General features: G+C 40.0%; 2 pseudogenes; one reads left to right on the top strand and one right to left on the bottom strand.

The window, feature by feature from the left end:
• The first annotated feature begins 4,437 nt into the window (after nucleotides 1–4,437).
• Nucleotides 4,438–7,840, top strand: LOC126595100 (probable carotenoid cleavage dioxygenase 4, chloroplastic; annotated as a pseudogene).
• Nucleotides 7,841–7,852: 12 nt separating this feature from the next.
• On the bottom strand, nucleotides 7,853–9,069 carry LOC126595098 (uncharacterized; annotated as a pseudogene).
• Between the last annotated feature and the right edge of the window lie 14,080 nt (nucleotides 9,070–23,149).

The following is a 23,149-nucleotide window of genomic DNA, read 5'->3' as shown; positions in this document are numbered from 1 at the left end:
TAAATACACCGGGATTTCTAAAGATTTTAATAAACTATATTAAAACCCTAATTCAATACACATTGAATTTCAGAGAATCATTTAAAATCTTGATTTAATATCCGTACCTTTTTTTTGAGATTTATTAAAAGAATTAAAATTTCTTAGAATCTCAATTGAATACACCCTCCATTTATGATATGTACAAAATTTAACTATATTTTTGTACTAATTAATTTACCTATGTATATATATTTTTTTAATGATTAGCTAATATGCCTAATATATAAATTCATTGCCTACTTACTTACCAACATAATGCAAAATAAGTTACCTACAAAATAAATGAATGTTAAAAAACATGCTTATACATGCAAAGTTAATGTTACGAAAATTATATTTTACATATAAATGTGGGTAAATTATTTAAACACATATATATACTATAAAAAAAATTATGCCTAATATATGTAAGAATCCATGCAAAATAATTTACCTACAACATAAAAAAATGTTGTTTGATTTAAAATTAAGTCACCTATGTTTTACATAAAAATCTATCAATTATTTGCACATAAGTTAACAATACATGCAAAACAAATTCACCTATAAAAACAAATAATGAGCTAAAACATGCCTAAGACCATCTCCAACCCTTGGAGTAAAACCTAAAATTTTTAGCTCAGAAAATTTAGGTTTTAACTCAGAAACAACTTTTTTGCTCCAACCCTTATGACCTAAGAGCATCCCCAGTGAGGGGCTCTATATGAGGCTGGAAAAGTGATGGATAGAGCCCATTCTAAAGCTCCAAGGAATCTTTGGGGCTTTATAAAAGAATATCTCCCAATGAGGGGCTATATTTTCCGGTCTCTATATGGGGCTATATATATTTATTTATGTAGTAATTTGATTAAGCGATGAATTTTTTTATTTTTTTATTTTTTGTGTTAGTTTTTCTTAAGTTGATTTTTGAACGTGCTATCTTAATTTTTTTTTTATGAACCCTTCAACCTAAAAAGTTCAAATTGTGACAAAGTTAGATTTCATCAATTATGAATCATTCGTTGGATTAGATTCCCTTATCTCAATCTCATCCGTTGAAAGAAACAAACCCCCACTTCGCCCTCTGAAATAATTTGATTTTCACGTATAACACAACAAATTACCTAGCACCAATTAATATATTAGTATCATGATTTTGAAAAAAAATATTTGAAAATTTCACCCATCAATGCCCATAAACGTTAAGTCAATTTGAAATTTTAATTCTTATGAAATTTAAAACAATCATTAATTAGCCAAATTGCAAGAAAAATAAGTAAGAAACAAGAATTAAAAAAATAATAAAAGGAGAGTATAAGTGTATTCACAAGTGGAGGGAGAGTGATAGAATTTTGTTCACATGAGTTGCTACTTTTTTTGTGAGACCCACTGTTTTTTGGGGCTAGATGTAGCTCGATTTTTTGCTACCCAAGAAAGGAAGTTGCTAGCCCCAGTGGTGGATCTAGCCCTATTTTCCGGCTCATTTGGGATGAAATTTCTTGCTAAGGCTAGAAATGTGGTAGCCTTATGGAGGATAAAGCCCCCATTGGGGATGCTCTAAAATTTTAGCCCAAGATTATTAAAGAATGAATTTAGGCTTTTTTTTTTAACTTAACTTTTAAAAAAAATTATGTAGACTATCATAAATTAATTTTTGAACATTTTGACCTATAAATATTTAAATTCCAATAAATATTGAAAAATCACTAAATCGACACATGAAACTTATGAAATACTATGGAAGAATATGAAACACATGATAGAGATTGGAAGAATTGTAAATGGGAAGAAATGGTTTTGGAAGATGGTATAAAAAAAAAAAAATTGGAAGAATTGTAGGAGAAAAGTGAGTTTTGTGTGGATGTTTGAACAAATACATATGTATTTATAGAGTTTTTGGGTGAATTTTGAGTTAAATAATTTTTTTTAATTATTTTAGTTGTTGAATTTAAATTTGGGTAGCTAGATCTTTTTTTATTGTTAGATTTGATTATATTTGATTTTAGCCGTTTGATTCAATAAATATATAAATATAAAACTAAAAAAAAGAAAGTTTGAATGTGGATCGTTGGGTGAACCAATGGCCCAACTGATTGTGGCCGCCAAATCATAAAAGAGCCGTTGGGCTTAGTTACCTATCAGACATCAGGGTAGACAACCCTATGTGGGTGGGCTATATTCTTTGGGCTCCACCAAGTTTTTGGGCTAAATTTTGGGAGAATTTGAGTTTTATTTATTTATAGGTTTTAACACTTAACCTAATTTTAGAACAATGGTTGGAGAGAAACAAGGGGGAATAGAAGGGAAAATTTAGGACTTACTCCAAGGGTTGGAGTTGGTCTAATATGTGTAATAAATTTATTTGGCATATTAGACCATCTTCAATGATGACCTAAAACCTAAAAATATTTAGCCCAAAAAATTTAGGTTTTAGCCCAAAAACAATTTTTTAGTTCCAACCCTTCTAGCTTAAAATTTTAGAAGTGGGCTTCACAGCCCCGGTTTCAGTCTCAGTTGGTGGGGCCCTTAGGCATTTTTGTTTTTTTATATTAGGCAATGAATTTATAACATTTAAATAGGTTATTTTAGACATCCAAAAGATGTACAATGTTTAAAGTCCAATGTAATTAATAAATTTGTTTATGGCTTCCACGGACTCTTTGTGAGGGAAAGTGATCTCAACAAGTTGTAGTTTCATATGTCCCCATGAAGCAACATAGCAAACGTTACACAAACAATTATAAGTAGGAAATATATTGTACATATTTATATTTTACAATAAAGCTTCCAATAAAAAATAAAAGTTTAAAATACAATTAATTTTGTTCAAATATAAAAAAGTAAAAAATTTACAATTAATTGGTGTTTATAAACATGTATCGGAGAAGTACGGCAATAATCTATAATTAGATGGTTTACTGGTGTGTACGAACCAGATTGTGTTGGACTGATGGTTAAGTTAAAGATAATATCGAAATTAGATTGAATTCTATATCGCATAAATAAATCATGTAGGTGATCGCACTTCACCATACTAATTCCCCAAAGCAGAACAAGCTAATTGATCTAAGCATTGAGCAACAAGACCAATATCTGTTGTAACGAATATTGGAGGCTTCCAGCTTCTCATAATTCTTCATCACAAGGTTGCTTTCATGTGCTCTGCCTTCACTTGCACGCTCATCCCAGTCACAATCGAAAATATGCAGTCTTTTCTAATGATTAAGGGGCCCTTTGATTTTTTTCTTTTCAGTTTTCAATCATACATCTGAATAAAACAATAATCTAAAGTACATATACATATTGATAGAATTCTGATTCTTAACCAAAACTTCATAATATTATCATTCCAACTTTCTGATCAAAACTAAACATAAATAAAAATTATGGGCAATTTAGTAATTACATGAACACAAATTTTACTGTTTTTTTTACGTGAACCTCACGTCCATATAAACATAGCAGCCCTATTCAAAATTAAAAATTAAATTAAAAAAACTCCAGTTCTCTCCTCCGACTCTCTTTGCACTCTCTCGCCAAAAAAATCCTCAACCGCTCTTCTCCCATGTTCTCCTCACGCTTAACTGATCTACTTTCTTAAAACCACCCAACAACACTATAATTTGTCTTTCCCCGAACTCCCACAAGTTACAAAAACAAATCCTTCAAAATATTAAGATCCCCATTCCATATTAATTCTTAAAAAAATTGTTTAATGTTCCACAAAATTGCAAGATAAATGAAACAAGGATTAATCTATAAGGTTTGATCTGTACGTTTCTCTTCTCTTCAAAAATTGATGAAATATAAATGAAAGGATTGTTTTTGCTGGTTTGGTGGCTATGTTCGGCAGTATATTGACAAATATTCCTAAAAAGCAGGCAACTTTTTCTTACTTCATAAACTCTCTTGTAGTTTTGTGGATGTGACGAAACGTAGAAAATTAAGATGCAAATTTAATTGCACACGCATTGGTGTGTGCCAATTGCTAGTTTAAGTTGAGTAAACTCGAGCATGGTTATTAAGAGTTAAGAACTTAAGACCCACGTTTCCTCATGGTTGGGCGATTTATTTTGGTCCACAAACACCAAGTAAAATATCTCCCCGGCTTCCCAACACCCTTTAATAGTTCCCCTTGTTGGAATATGATTATGATAACATGATTTTCATAATATGTGTAATCATATGTAAAGGTACATCATAACATTGGTATACTAATATACATATGATTGTAGTAAAATAAGTTAATTAATAAAGGAAATAATATAATATAATACAATTAATTAATTTTAAAATGATATGAACAGTTGTATTTCAACGTGAAAAAGATTATTTTCATCCCTATATATTTGTCAAATCATTTTCTGTCAAATTCATTCAATTTCATTCTCACTCATTACTCATAACATATTGTAATCAATAGTCTAAGCGACAACCGTTTCCCGATCATGTGAACTACCCAATTTCTATCACCCCTTCCCCTCTGTGGAACAAAAATCCATTGATCCGTGACGGTGTTAGATCCGGACGGAATTTAGAGCCGCCGAAACAAAGAGCAATACAAAAAAATGGATGCCTTGTCTTCCTCATTTCTACCCACATTTCGCACTCCAAATATTCTAGTATCTCCTGCCATCACTACCCCCAATCTCCTCATAATTTCCTCTGCCAGAAGAACTGAAGAAAAACCAGATAATGCTTCAACTTTCACTGCGGCAAAACAAACACCGTCCGCGCTACCCGCAGCTATCTTCAGTGCCCTTGATGACTTGATCAACAATTTCATCGACCCTCCACTGAAACGCTCTCGACCCCAGACACGTGCTCTCCGGCAACTTCGCTCCCGTTGAAGAGCTTCCCCCAACAGAGTGCGAGATCATACACGGCTCCCTGCCGACGTTCCTCGACGGGGCTTACATTCGCAATGGCCCGAACCCGCAGTTTCTTCCTCGTGGGCCGTACCACCTTTTCCAACGCGACGGCATGGTTCACTGCGTTAGGATCTCCGGAGGCCGGGCGGTGCTCTGCAGTCGCTACGTACGGACATACAAGTACATCGTCGAGCGTGACGCCGGCCACCCTTTTGTTCCTAACTTCTTCTCTTGCGGCACGTATCGTTCTCTTCGCTGCCCGCATCTTAACAGGCAAAGTACAAAAATCTTGTAGTTAAATGTTAGGAAGATTAAATTTGTCTATAAAATCTTATAAATTAAATAATATGGAAGTTGATTAGATTATTATTTAAGTATTAATTAGTGTGCTTATTTATTTCTATTTGCGACAAATAATTTAGTTTTCAAATTTAGTCTACGTAGTACTACTGTTATAATAATCCAACAGTGTAGATTATGACACGTCACTTATAATTAAACTAAAATTAAGAAAAATTTTATTTCAAACATAATTAAACGGTTTTGAAATTTTTTTTAAGAACTTCTAAACCTTAATTGTAGTAAAAATTAAGCTTAATTACATGTGATGTGTTATGTTTTAATTTCGTTAGATTATCTTTATGGTGAAGATTGAACAAAATGCGGGTAGATACACATGACTAGATGTAGAGACTCGGAATCATCTAGCCCATCATAACACACCCAAAATAATTACAATTAGTTTTCTTTTTTGTAATGTTTAATTATTGAGGTTATGTTTAACTTCTGCGATCCTTAAAAAATAAAAAAATAAGTACGTCAAAACTTGTAATAAAAATTCAAATACAACCTGAAAAAAAAACAATTAAAATGTGAGATGCTTTTTCTAAAGGGGATTTTCTAATACTTTTGTTATGCAGTTAACTTTTTCAGCTGACAAATTGGAAGTAATTATTATTATTTGCATGCGCTTTTAGCTATTCTAAAAAATTTCAAACAAGTTTATGAATAGACAATAGCGAGTCAATATGTAATATATTGGTGTATTTACTAAAATATTCCAATAGGTTAGGGTATATAGTATATTATTAAATAAATTCACGTGATATATATATTGTGTGACGATTTGATAATCACATTTCTTATTGTCCCCACTCACTTTACCTTTCCACTACTTCGTTATTTACAGGCCGATACAATCCTGCAAATGGCATCGGTCTTGCAAACACAAGTTTAGCTTTAATTCTTTGGCAGTCGACTCTATGCCCTTGGTGAGTCTGATCTCCCTTATTCCATCCGCCTGACGTCCAATGGAGACATCGAAACTCTGGGACGCCATGATTTCGAAGGAAAGCTCTCCATAAGCATCACGGCTAATCCGAAGATAGACCCTGAGACGGGGAAGGCATTCTCCTTCCGCTTCGGCCCCATGCCGCCGTTTCTAACATACTTCCGCTTTGATTCGAACAGCATGAAGCAGCCTGACGTGCCCATATTTTCTATGGTCACTTCCTCTCTCGTCCATGATTTTGCAATTCCCAAAAAATATGCCATATTTGCTGACATACAAATCAGGATGAACCATATCGACATTCTCACTAAAGGTGCCTGTCCGTTTGGACCCCTCCAAAGTGCCGAGGATCGGAGTGATTCCACGGTACGCCAAGGACGAGTCCGGGATGAGGTGGTTTGACGTGCCAGGGTTCAACATCATGCATGCCATCAATGCTTGGGATGAAGATGATGATGCTATTGTGATGCTGGCACCAAACCTTTTGTCAACCGAGCACGCATTGGAGAGAATGGAGCTTCTTCATATTTCGGTGGAGAAGGTTCGGATCGATCCCAAGACGGGGATTGTGACAAGGCAGTCAATGTCAACTAGAAATCTAGAGTTTGGTGTGATTAATTCGGCTTACGTGGGAAAGAAGAATAAGTATGTTTATGCAGCTATTGGTGATCCCTGTTGACCTATATTGACTTAGAAATGCCACATAATCTGCCATGTAATGTGACATGTCATCAATAATGCAGTTGAGAGTTAGTTAGGATGGTTATATGTGGCATACAAGAGAAGGAAGTTAGGTTATAAGATGTATAAAAAAGGTAGTTCTCGGTCTATCTTGTGTACTGAGAATTCTTTTAATCAATACAATTCCTCTATCTTCTTTTAATTCTTCTCTTGAGTTCTTCCTTTCTCTTTATTTTCTGCAATTCTAATGCTTCTGTTAAGAATCCCATGCCTAGGATATCCGGAGTTGTGAAATTGGATGTGTCCAATGCAGAGCACAAGGAGTGTAGTGTGGCCAGCAGGATGTTTGGGCCGGGGTGCTACGGGGGCAAGCCGTTTTTCGTGGCCAGAGAACCCAATAATCCTGAGGCGGATGAGGACGACGAGTATTTGGTGTCGCATGTTCATAATGAGAAGCCGGGGAATAGTGGCGTAACCAGAATTTTTAAATAATAGAGTCATAATATCAAGCAAAAAAACTTCATTGGGCATTTCACCCATCACCTAGTACGCACTTGCCAATTCCTGTCAACATATGCCAAAACTTTATGCCAACATAAGTCAACAACTATTATTATTCGTGGAGGCTTGTGAGAGTTGACTAAAGTATTTCATACTAGAAGAGAGAAGGAAGACAAATATGATAGAAGAAAATAGAAGAAGTAGGAAGAGGATGTTGTAATTTAGTTTAGATTAGGTGTTTATAAGGGTCAAATACAATGTACAAAACAAATATACATGGGGTTTTTAAGTTGTTGGGGTCAAGGATAACCAATGACCCCATGTTGGCTCCACCACTGCCGGGGAATCGAGGTTCTTGGTGATGGATGCCAAGTCTCCTCAGCTTGACATTGTGGCTGCTGTGAGGATGCCCCGGCGGGTGCCTTATGGCTGCCATGGACCCTTTGTGAAGGAAAGTGATCTCAACAAGTTGTAAATATGTGACACATTTCGTTATAAGTTTGAAATTATATTTTCTATTGAACACATCGGTTACCATCAATACAAATAGTTAGTGCTAAAAACACCGATCTTTTGAGATAAAATCCTACACTAAAGTGGCAGCTATGTTGCACAACAAAGTACAAGGGAAGAACCAAGTTTTTGAGATTTTTTTTCAATGAAAGGGATACATAAACCTATACAAATTCAGCTAGAAGACCTAGTTTTCTGCATAATGTGAAAACTGATGAAGTGCTGAACTTGCTGCAGCTCCTAATTGGGCTTTGGAGTTTCTGATCATGAATTTCATCCCCATATTTCAGTTCCCTTTCCCTTCATCGCCAACTTCTTCTCGACAGGCCGGTTCTTGCAATCGGCAGAAATTTGTCGTGCTTCAGCACATTCCCAAAGCAGAACAAGCTAATCTGAGCAACAAGACCAAAATAATTAGTCCCTCTTTCATAGCAGCCAATGTAGATGCAAAGCAACCTAAAACTTAGTCCTTAGCAAAGAAACCAAGCATCAAAAGAATCCCTCTCCACTCGCAACCACTGCCAAAATATATCGCTAGCGCAATTGCATTGATGCCGTGCGTCCCCTCCAATACCGAAATCACAAGACTCACATTGCACACAGCACTCCACGCTAAGTAAATTGTTAGCACTGCTGTAAATGCTGGCCAGCACCAAACAGCAAAGTATAGACCGAACATTATTTGCAGGAAGACAACATGGTAGGTTGCCGCTGACCTTATCAATCCAAGAAGCGTACAGGTTGACAAGACAAGAACATAGACAGATGTTAAACTTCGCTTCAATCTTGTTTTCTCAAAAGGGTATATGTAGCATTGCCTTGAGAGTCATCGTCGGTCCCTCTTCTTCATAGATCTTTGAGGCCAAATCAACGATCAAAAGCACGGTGCTGAGCTCTAGGAGATGGAGAGGCACCAGATAGAGAAGACCGAGATGACTGAACCCAGCTGAATAGTCTTTCATTTTTCTGGCTATGTCAAATGGTACGAGCCAATTGAAGTGGAGATCATCGGGGATTTGTTTTACAATTTCTGAGATTTCAACCATGAACATTTAGGAACAAAAAAAGACAGAAGAGAGGGAGGGAGGTGAGGGGAGAATTCCGAAGGCTTCTAGCTTCAAATTTTTCATCGTAAGGTTGTGTTGGAAGTTTTGAGACTCTTGTCCCACATTGGGGAAAACAAGATTCTCAAGGGTCTTTATATAGATTTAGTGCTTTAGTCTAGTAATTAGAATATGGGCCATTTGGAAATGGATTGAAGGCTTGGGCCTTATGGTTGTGTGGATTAGGCTTGTATAATATAGCCTAAATACAATTAATATTAATTAATCAAGACAAGGGCCTGCCTAGGCCCTTGGAATTTAAAATTAATCTGATTCATTAATTTTAATTTTCGGATTAAGTTTTTAATTAATTTATTATTAATTAAAAACGTTTTGATTAAAAGACACAGCTCTTAGAAAAGAGTTGTGAACCTTCAAATACACTGAACTGGTATTTGAAAAGGTGTGAAACAGCCTATATATCTGCAATCCATGGTGTTGATGCACAAAATCAGCGAGGACTTTGGTACAACAGAAAGTGTCAGGTTTGTGACCTTCGCTTGGTTGCTTCGATCACTAGTGAAGATAAGTACGTAAATGAATAGGGACAGGGAAGCAAACACAAGATGTACGTGGTTCACCCAGATCGGCTACGTCCACGGAGTAGAGGAGTTCTCATTAATTGTGAAGAGTTTACACAAATACATAGGTTCAAGCTCTCATTTTGTGAGTTCTAGTGAATAGTTTAGTACAAAATGACATTAGAGATTATTGTGGGAGAATGATCCCTATTTATAGAAGAGAGTTTCTAGTTTTTTTCTAACATTGACACGTGTCATGTTGTGATTGGCTTCTGATGTTGACACATGTCGCGCTGTGATTGCTTCTGATGTCGACACGTGTCGCATTGTGATTGGCCTCCTGGTTGAAGGGAAGCTCTTCTGGGTCCTTGACGGTATAACGTTGATCGGTGTTCAGTAGTTTCGGGATTGGTCAAGTATGGTACAAACAGTGCTCCCCTAAGTTCCCGAGCGAGGGAAGCTCCTCGGTTGGGGACTTGCAAGATCCAAGCCATTGAGTAATCACGAAACTTCTAAGTACCGAAGTGTGGTATCATTTTCACGTGCCTTATCTGTCTCATATGTAGATGTGGCATCTTCTCTGGAAGTACTTTTCCTCCATCCATGGGTGGTATCTTTAACTGATGAAGATGCACAAGGTAATGTATCAATTTCACTTGAAGCTTACTTGTAGTTTCGGGCTTGGTTAAGTGCGATACAAACCCTATAGTAGGAGTCCCCCAAGTCGCCGAGCTAGGAGATCTGCCGAAAGAGGTGACAGACAAGGTAAGCAGTCAAACTTCCAAGCAAGCAACCCAGGATCGGAGGTTCGACTTCGGCTTCCGGTTGATTGTTCTCCTTCTCCTTGTCTCTCATTCAGCTGCCAGGATAAGGAGAAGTAAATGAAGAAGAGATGATATGAGATACTTTTGCTTTTGAAGAAGTAACTTTCCACAGGCTCATTCTTGAACTGTGCTGGAGGGTTTTCTGGTTCCCTTCAGAGTATAAGGCCGACTCAAGAATTTGAGGGTCAAAACAAGTCCATCAAATCTAGAGTACGTTCGACCTTGATGATATGAGATACTTTTGCTGTTGACGGAATAGTGAATGTGGTATGGAAAGGTGTCGTGCTGTAATGATCTGTTTCAGCTCACCGTTGAACCTTCTGCTTCAATCTTTTGCATGGCAGAAGTGGTGTGCAACCTTTGCATTTAAATGGTCCTTCAGAACATTCCTTCATAGTGACTCATCCACGCTTGGCAGCTTCATAGTGACTCATCAACTGTCATGAGGTATTTGCCGGTGGAATTCATGACCTTGACAGCAATTGAGGATGAGTTCTCGAGAGCAATGCTAAGTAAGCAACCAGGTAAAGGTCTCAGGCAGTCAGTTCCAGATTGGAGGTTTGATTTCAGGTTCCGACTGACTGCGCTATTTCTCTTTGTCCTGCAGGTGTGGACAAGGACGAAGACAAGGACAGGGAGAAAGCATGATATGGGATACTCTTGCTTTCGACCCTGATGATATGAGATACTCTTGTTCTTGGTGTGGCTTATTTGCTGAGGTATTATCAGGGGGAAATAAAGCTGAGTATTTCGAGAGGTTATGTTGAGGGTGCATTCTCGAATGCGAGAAAAGGTTGAGCATTTTTGCAGGTTTGCCTGTCCGTTGAGGAGGGAGGTCGATGTATATAGGGATTTCCCAATAACAAGTAGTAATGCTATTCCTTTACCCTTCTTGGTCACAGCAATGTAGTGAGAGCTGCCAGCTTCACGTGTTTTAACTTTGTCAGAGCACTTTGCAAAAGTGGTATGTGGTATCTGGAAAGCTGATGTTGCGTGTGAAGATTACAGACAAGTTTTATCTAAGGAAATCTGGCTCTCGAAGTTCTGAAAGCTGTGCCTCTTCGGTTTTCGAACAAGCAATCCCGTCGGGGATCTGGCTCTTGATATTCGGAAAGCGGTGCCGCTTCGGTTTTTGAGAAAGTAATTATGTTGGGAGTCTTTTCTCGAATGTGAGTAAAGGTTGGACGTTCTTGCCAGCCTGTCTTGCCACAGAACATGGAGGTCGACACATATAGGGACTTTCGAGTTGTCAAGCAGTGGTGCTGTTCCTTTACCCTTGTGGGTAATAGTAGGGTAGCTGGAACTTTGAAATTCTCGTGCCTAAACTTTGTCAGAGATCTTTGGCAAAGTTATATGTGGTACCCGAGGAGTTGATGGTGCGTGTGGAGAGTGGTGATTGAACAGTAAGATTCACGTGCTTTCTACTTCACCAGAAATCTTCGACAGATTGCCCGTAATTTCCGCAAAGCTGAGTGTGCATGTGACAGGTGCTGACGAGGCTGAAAAAGTAGGTGCTTCTTCGATTTCTGAGATCGGCCCTCGTGGTCTCTGAGCAGCTCAGCTTTCGAGAAAGTAAACGCCTCTTCGATTTCTGAAGCTCCGTCAAGTGCAGATTTTTATAGAAGTTGGCATTAAGTTCCACAGCACACTTGAATCTCCACCAGTAGAAGCTCCCTTCTTGCACTTCTAAGATCTTAATTTGTCTGACCTCTTCCTTCTTTAACACCTTTGAAAATGTCTGGCCCCTCCGACCGTCGTTTTGACTTGAACCTTGGAGAAGAGACAGCCACGCCTTCTCCAGACAACATATGGCGCCCATCCTTCATATCCCCTACTGGTCCTCTTACCGTTGGGGATTCTGTGATGAAGAATGATATGACCGCTGCGGTGGTGGCCAGGAACCTTCTCACTCCCAAAGATAACAGACTACTTTCCAAACGGTCTGATAAGTTGACTGTTAAGGATTTTCTGGCTCTTAGTGTTCAGTGTGCAGGTTCTGTGTCTAATATGGCCCAACGCCTATTTGCTAGAACCCGCCAAGTTGAATCATTGGCTGCTGAAGTGATGAGTCTCAAACAGGAGATTAGAGGGCTCAAGCATGAGAATAAACAGTTGCATCGGCTTGCACATGACTATGCTACAAACATGAAGAGGAAGCTTGACCAGATGAAGGAATCTGATGGTCATGTTTTACTTGATCATCAGCGGTTTGTGGGTTTGTTCCAAAGGCATTTATTGCCGTTGTCTTCTGGGGCTGTACCGCGTAATGAAGCTCCAAATGATCAACCTCCGATGCCTCCTCCTTCTGGGGTTCTGTCCAGTACTGAGGCTCCGGATAACCACCCTCCGGTGCTTTCTCTTTCTGGGGCTCTACCGACTGCTGAGACTTCCCCTGAGCAACCTTTGTGAAGGCTCCCTTTTGTTTGTTTATTTTGATTCATGTATATGTACATATTTGTAACTTATCGGAAATATCAATAAACAAGATTTGCTTCATTTCAACGTATTGTGTTAAATACACCAAGGCCTTCTTCACTAAGTTCTTTGAATTTTTCCTTTTGTTGAAGCTTGTATGTTGAAACTTTGTGAGTGAAGCATGTAGGTTGAGGTAGTGCTCCCTTAATTTCCCGAGTGAGGAAAATTTCTCGTTTGGAGACTTGAAAAATCCAAGTCACTAAGTGGTCGTGAGACTTCTGAGTATCAAGGTGCAATATCATATGGTAGGAGTCCCCCAAGTCTCTGGTCGAGGGAGTTGACGAATGAGGCATTTCCTTTCTAAGTGGTAGCCCAAAACTCCTTCTTCATATATATTTGTTATGAAAGTTGTTAGGCCCAAAGAAGATGAGGCCTAGGCAATTTTTTTTTTTTTTTTAATTTTCAAATTTCCGGATTTTTGAATTTTCGAATTTCTGAAAAAATAAAAATTAAAAATAATATATATATATATATATATATATATATATATATATATATATATATATTTTAAAGCTTTGTAGGTGAAGCTTTGGTGTTGAAGCTTTGTAGGTGAAGCTTTGAGGTTGAAGCTTTGTTGGGCACCATGAATTGATTTTGCTTCACACTATCTTGATGAAGAGTGTGTGAAGCTTTTATATGCTTTGGTGTTGAAATTTTGTATTGTAGGTGAAGCTTTGGGGTTGAAGCTTGATAGGTGAAGCTTTGGTGTTGAAGCTTTATAGGTGAAGCTTTGGTGTTGAAGCTTTATAGGTGAAGCTTTGGGGTTGAAGCTTTATAGGTGAAACTTTTGTTGGCACCATAAATTAATTTTGCTTCACACTATCTTGATGAAGATAGTGCGAAGCTTTTGAGATTAATATTTGTCCTCCATTGATGAAGCTTTTGTTGGCACCATAAATTGATCTTGCTTCACACTATCTTGATGAAGATAGTGCGAAGCTTTTGAGATTGATATTTGTCCTCCATTGATGAAGCTTTTGTTGGCACCATAAATTGATTTTGCTTCACATTATCTTGAAGCTTTTGAGATTGATATTTGTCCTCCATTGATGAAGCTTTTGTTGGCACCATAAATTGATTTTGCTTCACACTATCTTGATGAAGATAGTGCGAAGCTTTTGAGATTGATATTTGTCCTCCATTGATGAAGCTTTGTTGAATTTCCCAATTTCCAATTTCCTCTTTTTTTTTTTTTTTTTTTTTTTTGGGAAAACTAGAAATTTGAAAATGTGGGAGAGACAACGTATACAAATTTTGCTTCCACATTGTTGAGTGAGAGATTGTGATGCAAGCCACATCTTGTAGTAGTCGAAGGTTTGGATGAACCATATAAATTGAATTTGTTTTGAACAGTCTTGATCAAGAGCGTGTGAAGCTTTCTATGAGTTGTAGTGTTTGCATTGTTACAGAGGAGAAATGTCTGAAGCAGATGCAAGAGGGCTGAAGAGCTTGATCTTCGTATACCAAGCCCTGAAGCCATTGTTGGCTTGCAATAAGACTTTGTTGGTGACTATAGCTCTTGTTAGGCATAAGTGCTCCCCTAGTTGAGTTGTAAAGCTTGAGGGTTTTTGATTATTTGTGAATGCTAGGAGTTCACATGTACAAGTTGTACCACTCGTCTTCTGGTTAGTGGAATGAATGGTGGGTTTCTTTCATCACTTGGTTGGTGGTACGAATGTGAATTCCTTAATCACCTTTAATCACATTTCATCACCTGGTTAGTGACATGAAGGAGAGTACGCGTTGTACATTTCATCACCTGGTTGGTGGCATGAATGAGAGTACGTGTTGTACATTTCATCACCTGGTTGGTGGCATGAAGATGAGTTCCTTCTTCACCTGATTGGTGATAAGGGTGGCAAGTTTCCAAATAATATTAGAGTACGGGTTGTACATTTCATCACCAAGTTGGTGGCACGAAGGTGAGTTCCTTCATCACCTAGTTGGTGAGAATAAAGGCAAGGTGTCGAGGCACATTGTGGCAAATGTTGAATGACACAAAGTGTGTTGAACCCTTTCGAAGCACAGTTGGCTTATGTATGGATGTGTTGGAATGTATGATGTTTATGTATGAATGTGTTGGAATGTATGATGTTTATGTATGAATGTATTGGAATGTATGATGTTTATGTATGAATGTGTTGGAATGTATGATGTAGATCATTTGTATAGTCTTATTGACACATACTTAGATTTTGTTTTGTATTGGAAACATTTACGTTGAAGCTTCAACACTTGAGTGTTTCATTGCTCGGAATGTAAAAGAGTTTAGGGCCGAGTTGGCTAAATCACCTCTTTATTGAATTCATACCAAATGGTCTTTGTTACATAGGATGCCGAACGGCTGTAGCTTAACACTTGTACAATGTGAGTCTATTTGTAATAGTACTTCAAGTGGTCAGCATTCCATGGATGGCCAAGGGTCTTGCCGTCGGAGCTTCTGAGCTTGTAGGAGCCAAGGCGGCTGATGCCGACGACCTCGAACGGTCCATCCCAGTTAGGACTGAGTGTTCCTTCACTCGGGACTCTATCACAGAGTAATCTTTTCTTCAGTACCCAGTCTCCCACTTTGAAGGAGCGAGGTTTGACCCTTGAGTCGTAGTAGTTGGAGATGCGCTGCTTGTAGGCGACATTCCTCAGGTGAGCCTGATTTCTGTGTTCCTCGACTAGATCCAGGTTGAGGGTGAGTTGGTTGTCGTTTTCACTCTGCATGTAGTTTGGATTCGGTATGTTGCTTGCTCAAGCTCAACCGGGACAACTGCTTCTGTACCAAAAGCAAGTGAGAATGGAGTTTCTCCTGTGAAAGTCCGATATGAAGTGCGGTATGACCAAAGAACTTGGGGTACGAATTCTGGCCAACAACCTTTAGCTTTGTCCAAGCTAGTTTTCAGAGTGCGCTTGATTATTTTGTTAACGGCCTCGACTTGTCCATTAGACTGGGGATGGGCTGGAGAGGCAAAACATAAGTTGATGTTGAACTTAGAGCAGAACATCCTGAAGTTCTTGTTGTTGAACTGCCGCCCATTGTCCGTGACTATCGCATTGGGAATGCCGAATCTGCAGAGGATGTTCTTCCATACGAAGTCTTCTATTTTTTCCTCAGTAATGGTTGCCAAGGGTTCTACTTCAGCCCACTTTGTGAAGTAGTCAACTGCAACGATTGCATAACAGACCTTGCCCTTCCCTGCAGGCATTGGGCCAATCAAATCAAGTCCCTATTGGGCGAAGGGCCAAGGGCTGATCATAGGAATGAGTGGCTCGGGAGGGGAGTGAGGGATGGTTGCGTAGCGTTGACACTTATCACATGAGCGAGATATTCTGATGCCATCTTAGTGGAGTGTTGGCCAATAGTATCCTTGGCGAAAAGTCTTGTGTGCTAGGGATCGAGACCCAACATGATCTCCGTAGACTCCTTCATGTATTTCCCGAAAGACAATTTCTGCCTCCGCAGGTGTAAGGCATCTTAGGTATGGTAGGGTAAAACCGCGCTTGTAGAGTTGGTCATTAATGATCAGGTAGCGAGTAGACTTGTATCGAATCTGCTTAGCTTGGACTTTGTCATTTGGGAGGGTGCCATGGGCAAGGAATTTATAAATTGGGGTGATCCAACTATCTCCTTGTTGTAAATTGCACACTTCCGCGACCATGGTGCTTGGTGCTGCCAACAATTCAACATGAATTTTTCTCCCAATCTTGTCTTCCACTGCCGAGGCGAGGCGGGCCAAAGCGTCTGCATGACTGTTTGCCGCTCGAGGAACTTGGGTGATCTGGTAGTGGAAGTGCTTGAGCAAAAGTCGTGTTTGCGCAAGATATGCTGCCATGGAGCTATCCTTAGCATCAAAGTTGTTTGTGACTTGGTTGACCACTAATTGGGAGTCACTGAAGATATCAATTTGTTTAACTCCAAGATGCTTGGCCAAACGTAAGCCTGCTAGAAGGGCTTCGTATTCGGCCTCGTTGTTCGATGCCTTGAATTTGAAACGAATAGCGTATTCTATCGCCACTTTGTCAAGGGTAGTGAAGACTAATCCTGCTCCGCAGCCCTGTTGGTTGGATGAGCCATCAACATACAGACTCCATGTTGGGGTTGTTGATTCTATCTTCTGAGCTTCCGATGGTAATGAAGCTATTGCTTCAGGTGTAGAAGCAATGTCAACAAGATATGTGAAGTCGGCGATGAAATCTGCTACTGCTTGACCCTTTTCGGCTGGTTTTGGTTGGTAGGAGATGTCAAACTCACCCAATGTTATTGTCCATTTGATCATTCGCCCAGACATGTCAAGACTCTGGAGTATCTGTCGAAGAGGGTGATTGGTAAGCACGATGATGGCGTGTGCTTGGAAATAAGGGCGAAGTTTTCGAGCAGACATGACCAATGCTAGAGCTAATTTCTCAATGTTGGAGTATCGTGTCTCCGCATCTTGTAGGGCCTTGCTAGCGTAGTAGACGAACCGTTCGACACCACTGTCCTTTCGGATAAGAACAGAACTGACTGCTGAAGCCGAGACCGATAGATAGATAATGAGAGTGTCACCAACTTCTGGTTTGGAGAGCAGAGGGGCTTTACTCATGTACTCTTTGAGGTTCCTGAATGCCTTGGCACATTCCTCCGTCCATGTAATGTACTTCTTATTTCCCTTGAGTGCTTTGAAGAAAGGAGCACATCTGTCTGTGGCCTTAGAGATGAATCTGGTTAAGGCTGCCACCTTGCCAGTAAGGCTTTGGATGTCTTTTGAAGTTACTAGCTCTTTCATGTCAAGGATTGCTTTGATCTTTTCGGGGTTAGCTTCAATGCCTCGTTGGCTAATCATAAAGCCTAAGAATTTGCCAGATCCCACGCCGAAGGCACATTTGTTGGGGTTCAACCTCATTCGATACCTCTTTAGAATGGTGAAAGTTTCAGATAGGTTGGTGATGTGTTGGTCAGCATGTTTGCTCTTGACTAGCATATCATCAACGTAAACTTCCATGCTCTTCCTAATCTGTTCGGCGAACATTAAATTGACTAGTCTCTGATAAGTTGCTCCTGCATTCTTTAGGCCGAAAGGCATGACTTTGTAGCAATATAGTCCCTTGTCAGTAGTGAAGGTTGTGTGTTCTTGGTCTGAGCGGTTCATGAGGATTTGGTTGTATCCTGAATAAGCGTCCATGAAGCTCAAGAGCTCACACCCTGCCGTAGAGTCTATAAGTCTATCAATGAGAGGAATGGGGAAACTATCCTTCGGGCATCCTTTGTTTAGGTCGGTGTAGTCGACACACATTCTCCACAAGACCTTTTGAAGCAGGAGACTTTCCTTGGTCGGATTTTTCTTAACAATGACAACATTTGCTACCCATGTTGGCTAATTAACTTCACGGACGAAGCCTATGTTCTTGAGTTTTTCATCTTCTGCTTTCATCGCCTCGTATCGTTCAACATCATAAGATCTTCGCTTCTGTTTTACTGGTTTGGTCTTGGGATCAATACTCAAGTGGTGACAGATGATATCGGGAGAGATGCCCGGCATATCTTTATATGACCAAGCGAAGACCTCGGCGTTCTCTTGCAAAAATGAGATCAGCGACAACCGAATAGGTGGTGACAAAGTGGTGCCAATCTTCACCATGCGATCTGGATGGTCTTTGGAGATAGAGACATTCTCTAACTCTTCAGCGGGTTGTGCTTGCTGGGTGAATGAGTCATCTCGAGGGTTGTCGGGTTGACTGTTGCCATCATGAAGATCCGAGTTGGCTTCATCTGGACTGGTCTTTACTACCTGGTTATGTATAGAGAGGGTCTCCTTGAGGACAGGCAGGTGTTGTTGCTTAACTGAAGTATTGTAACATGATCGAGCACTAAGTTGATCTCCCCTGATGTATCCATTGCCGAAAGGGGTTGGAAACTTCATCAACAACATATGTGTGGATACCATGGCCTTGAGATCATTGATGCATGTGCGCCCAAAGATGACATTGTATGCCGTCGGGCAATTGACCACTAGGAAGTTAGTGGTAATAGTAGCTGTGTAGGGGCTTGTACCAATGGTGAAGGGTAAGTGTATACTCCCTAAAGGTTGCACGATATCACGAGAGAAGCTTATCATAGGAGAAATCGAGCGATCGAGCAAGTGTTCAGCTACATTAAGTGCCTTGAAAGCTTCAGCAAACATGATATTGACTGAAGCACCTGTGTCTATCAGGATTCGTTTCACATCAAAATTTGCTATGTGAGCCTCCACAATCAGCGGATCGTTATGAGGGTAGATGATACCTCTTTCTTCCTCAGGGTAGAAACATATTGGATCCCAATTAGGTTTTTGATACTTGCCTCCCCTGATGTCTTCCACGTGAAACACTTGATGGCCATGTCTCAAAGTTCGTTCATTGTTTTTCATGGCCCTATTGGAAGATTCAGACATGGGTGTGCCGCCGCTTATGGAGTATATCACATTCACCTGGCGTTGGTTACGGTTATCCCTTAGAGGGTGAAGGAGGAACTGATTAATTTTTCCTTCACGTGCCAAAGCTTCGATATGATCACGGAGGATGATGCACTTCTCGCCGTCATGGCCATTATACTCGTGGTAGCAGCAAAACACGCCCGTGTTCTTCGTGGACTTGTAATCTGGCTGCCTTGGCTTTGGCTTTGGTAACAGGTAAGCTATACTGGGTTGATGGCCGCACATGTAGCGTTCAAAGGTGTGTATGTCTCATACCTCGGGGTAGGGCCTGTCTTGACACGCGATTGGCCCACTGTGTTGACTGCCTGGGGATGGGTGTTATTGTGACGATATACTGAGTTATCGCGATAGTGCCCCTTATTCTTTTTATTAAAATGAGATTGGTGAGGATGGAAATCTTTCCTTTTGCCCTGGGATTGATATGTCTGCTGACTTGGCGAAGCATTAAATGAGGCCGGGGGGTGTGCTGCTACCATTTGGAAGGTTGAGGTCTTTTCATTCGGTTGGATCTGGCCTCCACTCCCTACTTGCTGATAAGGGGTGACTGTAGGGGGTTTCCCTTGATATGTCCTTGCCTCGGTAGAGGCATGGTTGTAAGCTTGTGCCATCACCTCAGAGTAAGTCTTCCAAGTGTTGGCATTGATCATGTACTTGAAGAAACAGTCACGTAAGCCTGCCGTGAAGGCCTTGAAGGCGGTCTTGTCATTTGCCTCAGCGCAGCGGGAATACTCATGGCTGAAGCGGCCAGCATACTTTCGTAATGACTCGTCCGGCTTCTGGCGAATAGTGTACAAGTCATTTGCGGAATGCAAGCGATCGGTCTGGAAGATGTGTTGAGAGACAAACAACTTCCTCAACTCTTCAAATGAGTCTACCGTCTCGGGTGGAAGACGGCAATACCAGTTTAAAGCTCCGCCAGAGAGGGTGGAGGGGAAGAGAAGGCACCGTTCTTCATCGGTGTGTCTCCAGTATACCATGGTGGACTCAAAGAGGTTAAGGTGTTCAATCGGGTCTTCCCTTCCAGTATACAGTTGTAAGTCAAGCTTCTACTTTGTCTTCGCTTTGAGGGGGGTGTTGAGGATCCTTCTTGTGAGGGGGCCAAGCCTGGGTTGGTTCCAGTCAGGTATCTCGGCTTGACGTTCAGCCTTCAACTTGTTTACTTCTTCCAGGAGCTGTAGGACGAGGGGGTCCTGAGTGGAGTCGTGCATCACTGAAGTTTTCTTCCGTAAGTCCCCATCGCTTCTTGGAAGTAGGAAAGTTTGATCAAGATAGCATGATTTTTCCTTGGACTCGTCACACTGACTCCTAGAGTGAGTATGTCGGAACATTTTCGAGTCCCCTGTACCTTCATGTTCTTCTGGGACTTGTTGCCCATTCCCTAGATTAACTGCTGGCCTGGGTCGTGGGAGAGGACCGAGTATTTCAGAAACTCTTGGGTCATTGATCTTCGAGCTTATGTGGATGGGATTCTCTCGACGTTGCTTTAGGAAGTCTCGACAATCGCGATAGACGGCTTTTGATCATTCCACTCCTTCTGTGAGGAGGTGCTTTCCTCTACTCCTTCTGCTTCGGGTTGAAGCATCTTGGTTGAGAGAAGTCTCATGTTGATTATCACATTGATGTGTAGCTCGATCCCTATCAGGGATGTCCGTGTTGGATATCGGTGACCCTCCGTGTTGGGGGGCATTCAGATGATTGTTGACCTCAGCAAGGGCGACGAGCTTGTGTGCTTGAGCATGCCTAGCCTCGTGAAGCATCTCGAAAAGTTTTTCATACTGCTCCTGGATGACCTCGTTCCTTATCATTATCTTGTTGTTCTGAGCTTCTAACTCATCGACTTTAGCTTGAAGAGTAACTCTATTTCCTTCCTGCTTTCGTTGATTCATACTAGGTCCAATGGGGGTGTCATTCTGTGTGCTATGGCTTCTTTCGCTCCCCATGTTGGAGAGAGATGTTTGGCCAAAAGAAAGTGTACGAGTGGTGGAAACCAGCTTAACAAAGCTGAAGAGAGTGGGAGTAAGTGTCTTTCCCACAGATGGCGCCAAATGTTGATGCACAAAATCAGCGAGGACTTTGGTACAACAGAAAGTGTCAGGTTTGTGACCTTCGCTTGGTTGCTTCGATCACTAGTGAAGATAAGTACGTAAATGAATAGGGACAGGGAAGCAAACACAAGATGTACGTGGTTCATCCAGATCGGCTACGTCCACGGAGTAGAGGAGTTCTCATTAATTGTGAAGGGTTTACACAAATACATAGGTTCAAGCTCTCATTTTGTGAGTTCTAGTGAATAGTTTAGTACAAAATGACATTAGAGATTATTGTGGGATAATGATCCCTATTTATAGAAGAGAGTTTCTAGTTTTGTTCTAACATTGACACGTGTCATGTTGTGATTGGCTTCTGATGTTGACACGTGTCGCGCTGTGATTGGCTTCTGATGTCGACACGTGTCGCATTGTGATTGGCCTCCTGGTTGAAGGGAAGCTCTTCTGGGTCCTTGACGGTATAACGTTAACCGGTGCTCAGTAGTTTCGGGATTGGTCAAGTATGGTACAAACACATGGTATCCAAATGAATCATCTTTTCTTCTTTCTTTTCTTCCGTACAAACTTTCCAGAGAGAGTAAACACACAAAGCAATTCGCTAGAATTCTATAATCCAGTGCGGGTTATAAGATTAGGTAGTTGTATCCTGGTCGAGCAGACGTTATAGAACCACAAGCACAAGAGTGTGCCTTGGAATTTAAAATTAATCTGATTCATTAATTTTAATTTTCGGATTAAGTTTTTAATTAATTTATTATTAATTAAAAACGTTTTGATTAAAAGACACAGCTCTTAGAAAAGAGTTGTGAACCTTCAAATACACTAAACTGGTATTTGAAAGGGTGTGAAACAGCCTATATATCTGCAATCCATGGTATTCAAATGAATCATCTTTTCTTCTTTCTTTTCTTCCGTACAAACTTTCTAGAGAGAGTAAACACACAAAGCAATTCGCTAGAATTCTATAATCTAGTGCGGGTTATAGGATTAGGTAATTGTATCCTGGTCGAGCAGACGTTATAGAACCACAAGCACAAGAGTGTGCCTTGGAATTTAAAATTAATCTGATTCATTAATTTTAATTTTCGGATTAAGTTTTTAATTAATTTATTATTAATTAAAAACGTTTTGATTAAAAGACACAGCTCTTAGAAAAGAGTTGTGAACCTTCAAATACACTGAACTGGTATTTGAAAGGGTGTGAAACAGCCTATATATCTGCAATCCATGGTATCCAAATGAATCATCTTTTCTTCTTTCTTTTCTTCCGTACAAACTTTCCAGAGAGAGTAAACACACAAAGCAATTCGCTAGAATTCTATAATCCAGTGCGGGTTATAGGATTAGGTAGTTGTATCCTGGTCGAGCAGACGTTATAGAACCACAAGCACAAGAGTGTGCCTTGGAATTACTGTTCGAATGACATAGCTTTTACGCTAGCCTTTACCTTCTGTAATCAAGTTAGTACCGTTGACATTCTTATATTAATTTCTGTATTTATTGTATACTTTTCATTCTGTATAGCAAGTACCTTTTGTGAAATAAAATTGTGAATTTCAAGTTCTGTTTATTTCTGAATTGTTCTCCAACAGGTTGCTTTCCATTGCTTTCACTTCCAAGCTCAATCCACACGGTTTCATATACAACCGTGAATTTCTAAATGACCATGAAGTCTTTGAAGTCTTTCTTGATGCAATTAGCAATGCGGAAAAGTCCAAGTCAAGACTCAAGTCCACCCCAACCACCATCAACAGAAAAAGTCTTTCTTGATGATTTCAGCCTATTGAATATTTGAAGGAGAGCCAAGGGTAGACTTGACTTAAACTTTAAGTCTAGTTCGGAATTGCTTATGTTCATAAA

This window comes from Malus sylvestris, chromosome 13, assembly GCF_916048215.2.
Source record: "Malus sylvestris chromosome 13, drMalSylv7.2, whole genome shotgun sequence".
Taxonomy (NCBI): Eukaryota; Viridiplantae; Streptophyta; class Magnoliopsida; order Rosales; family Rosaceae; genus Malus; species Malus sylvestris.
The sequence above is the reverse complement of the archived record's forward strand: the minus strand, read 5'-3'. Positions and strand labels throughout refer to the sequence as shown.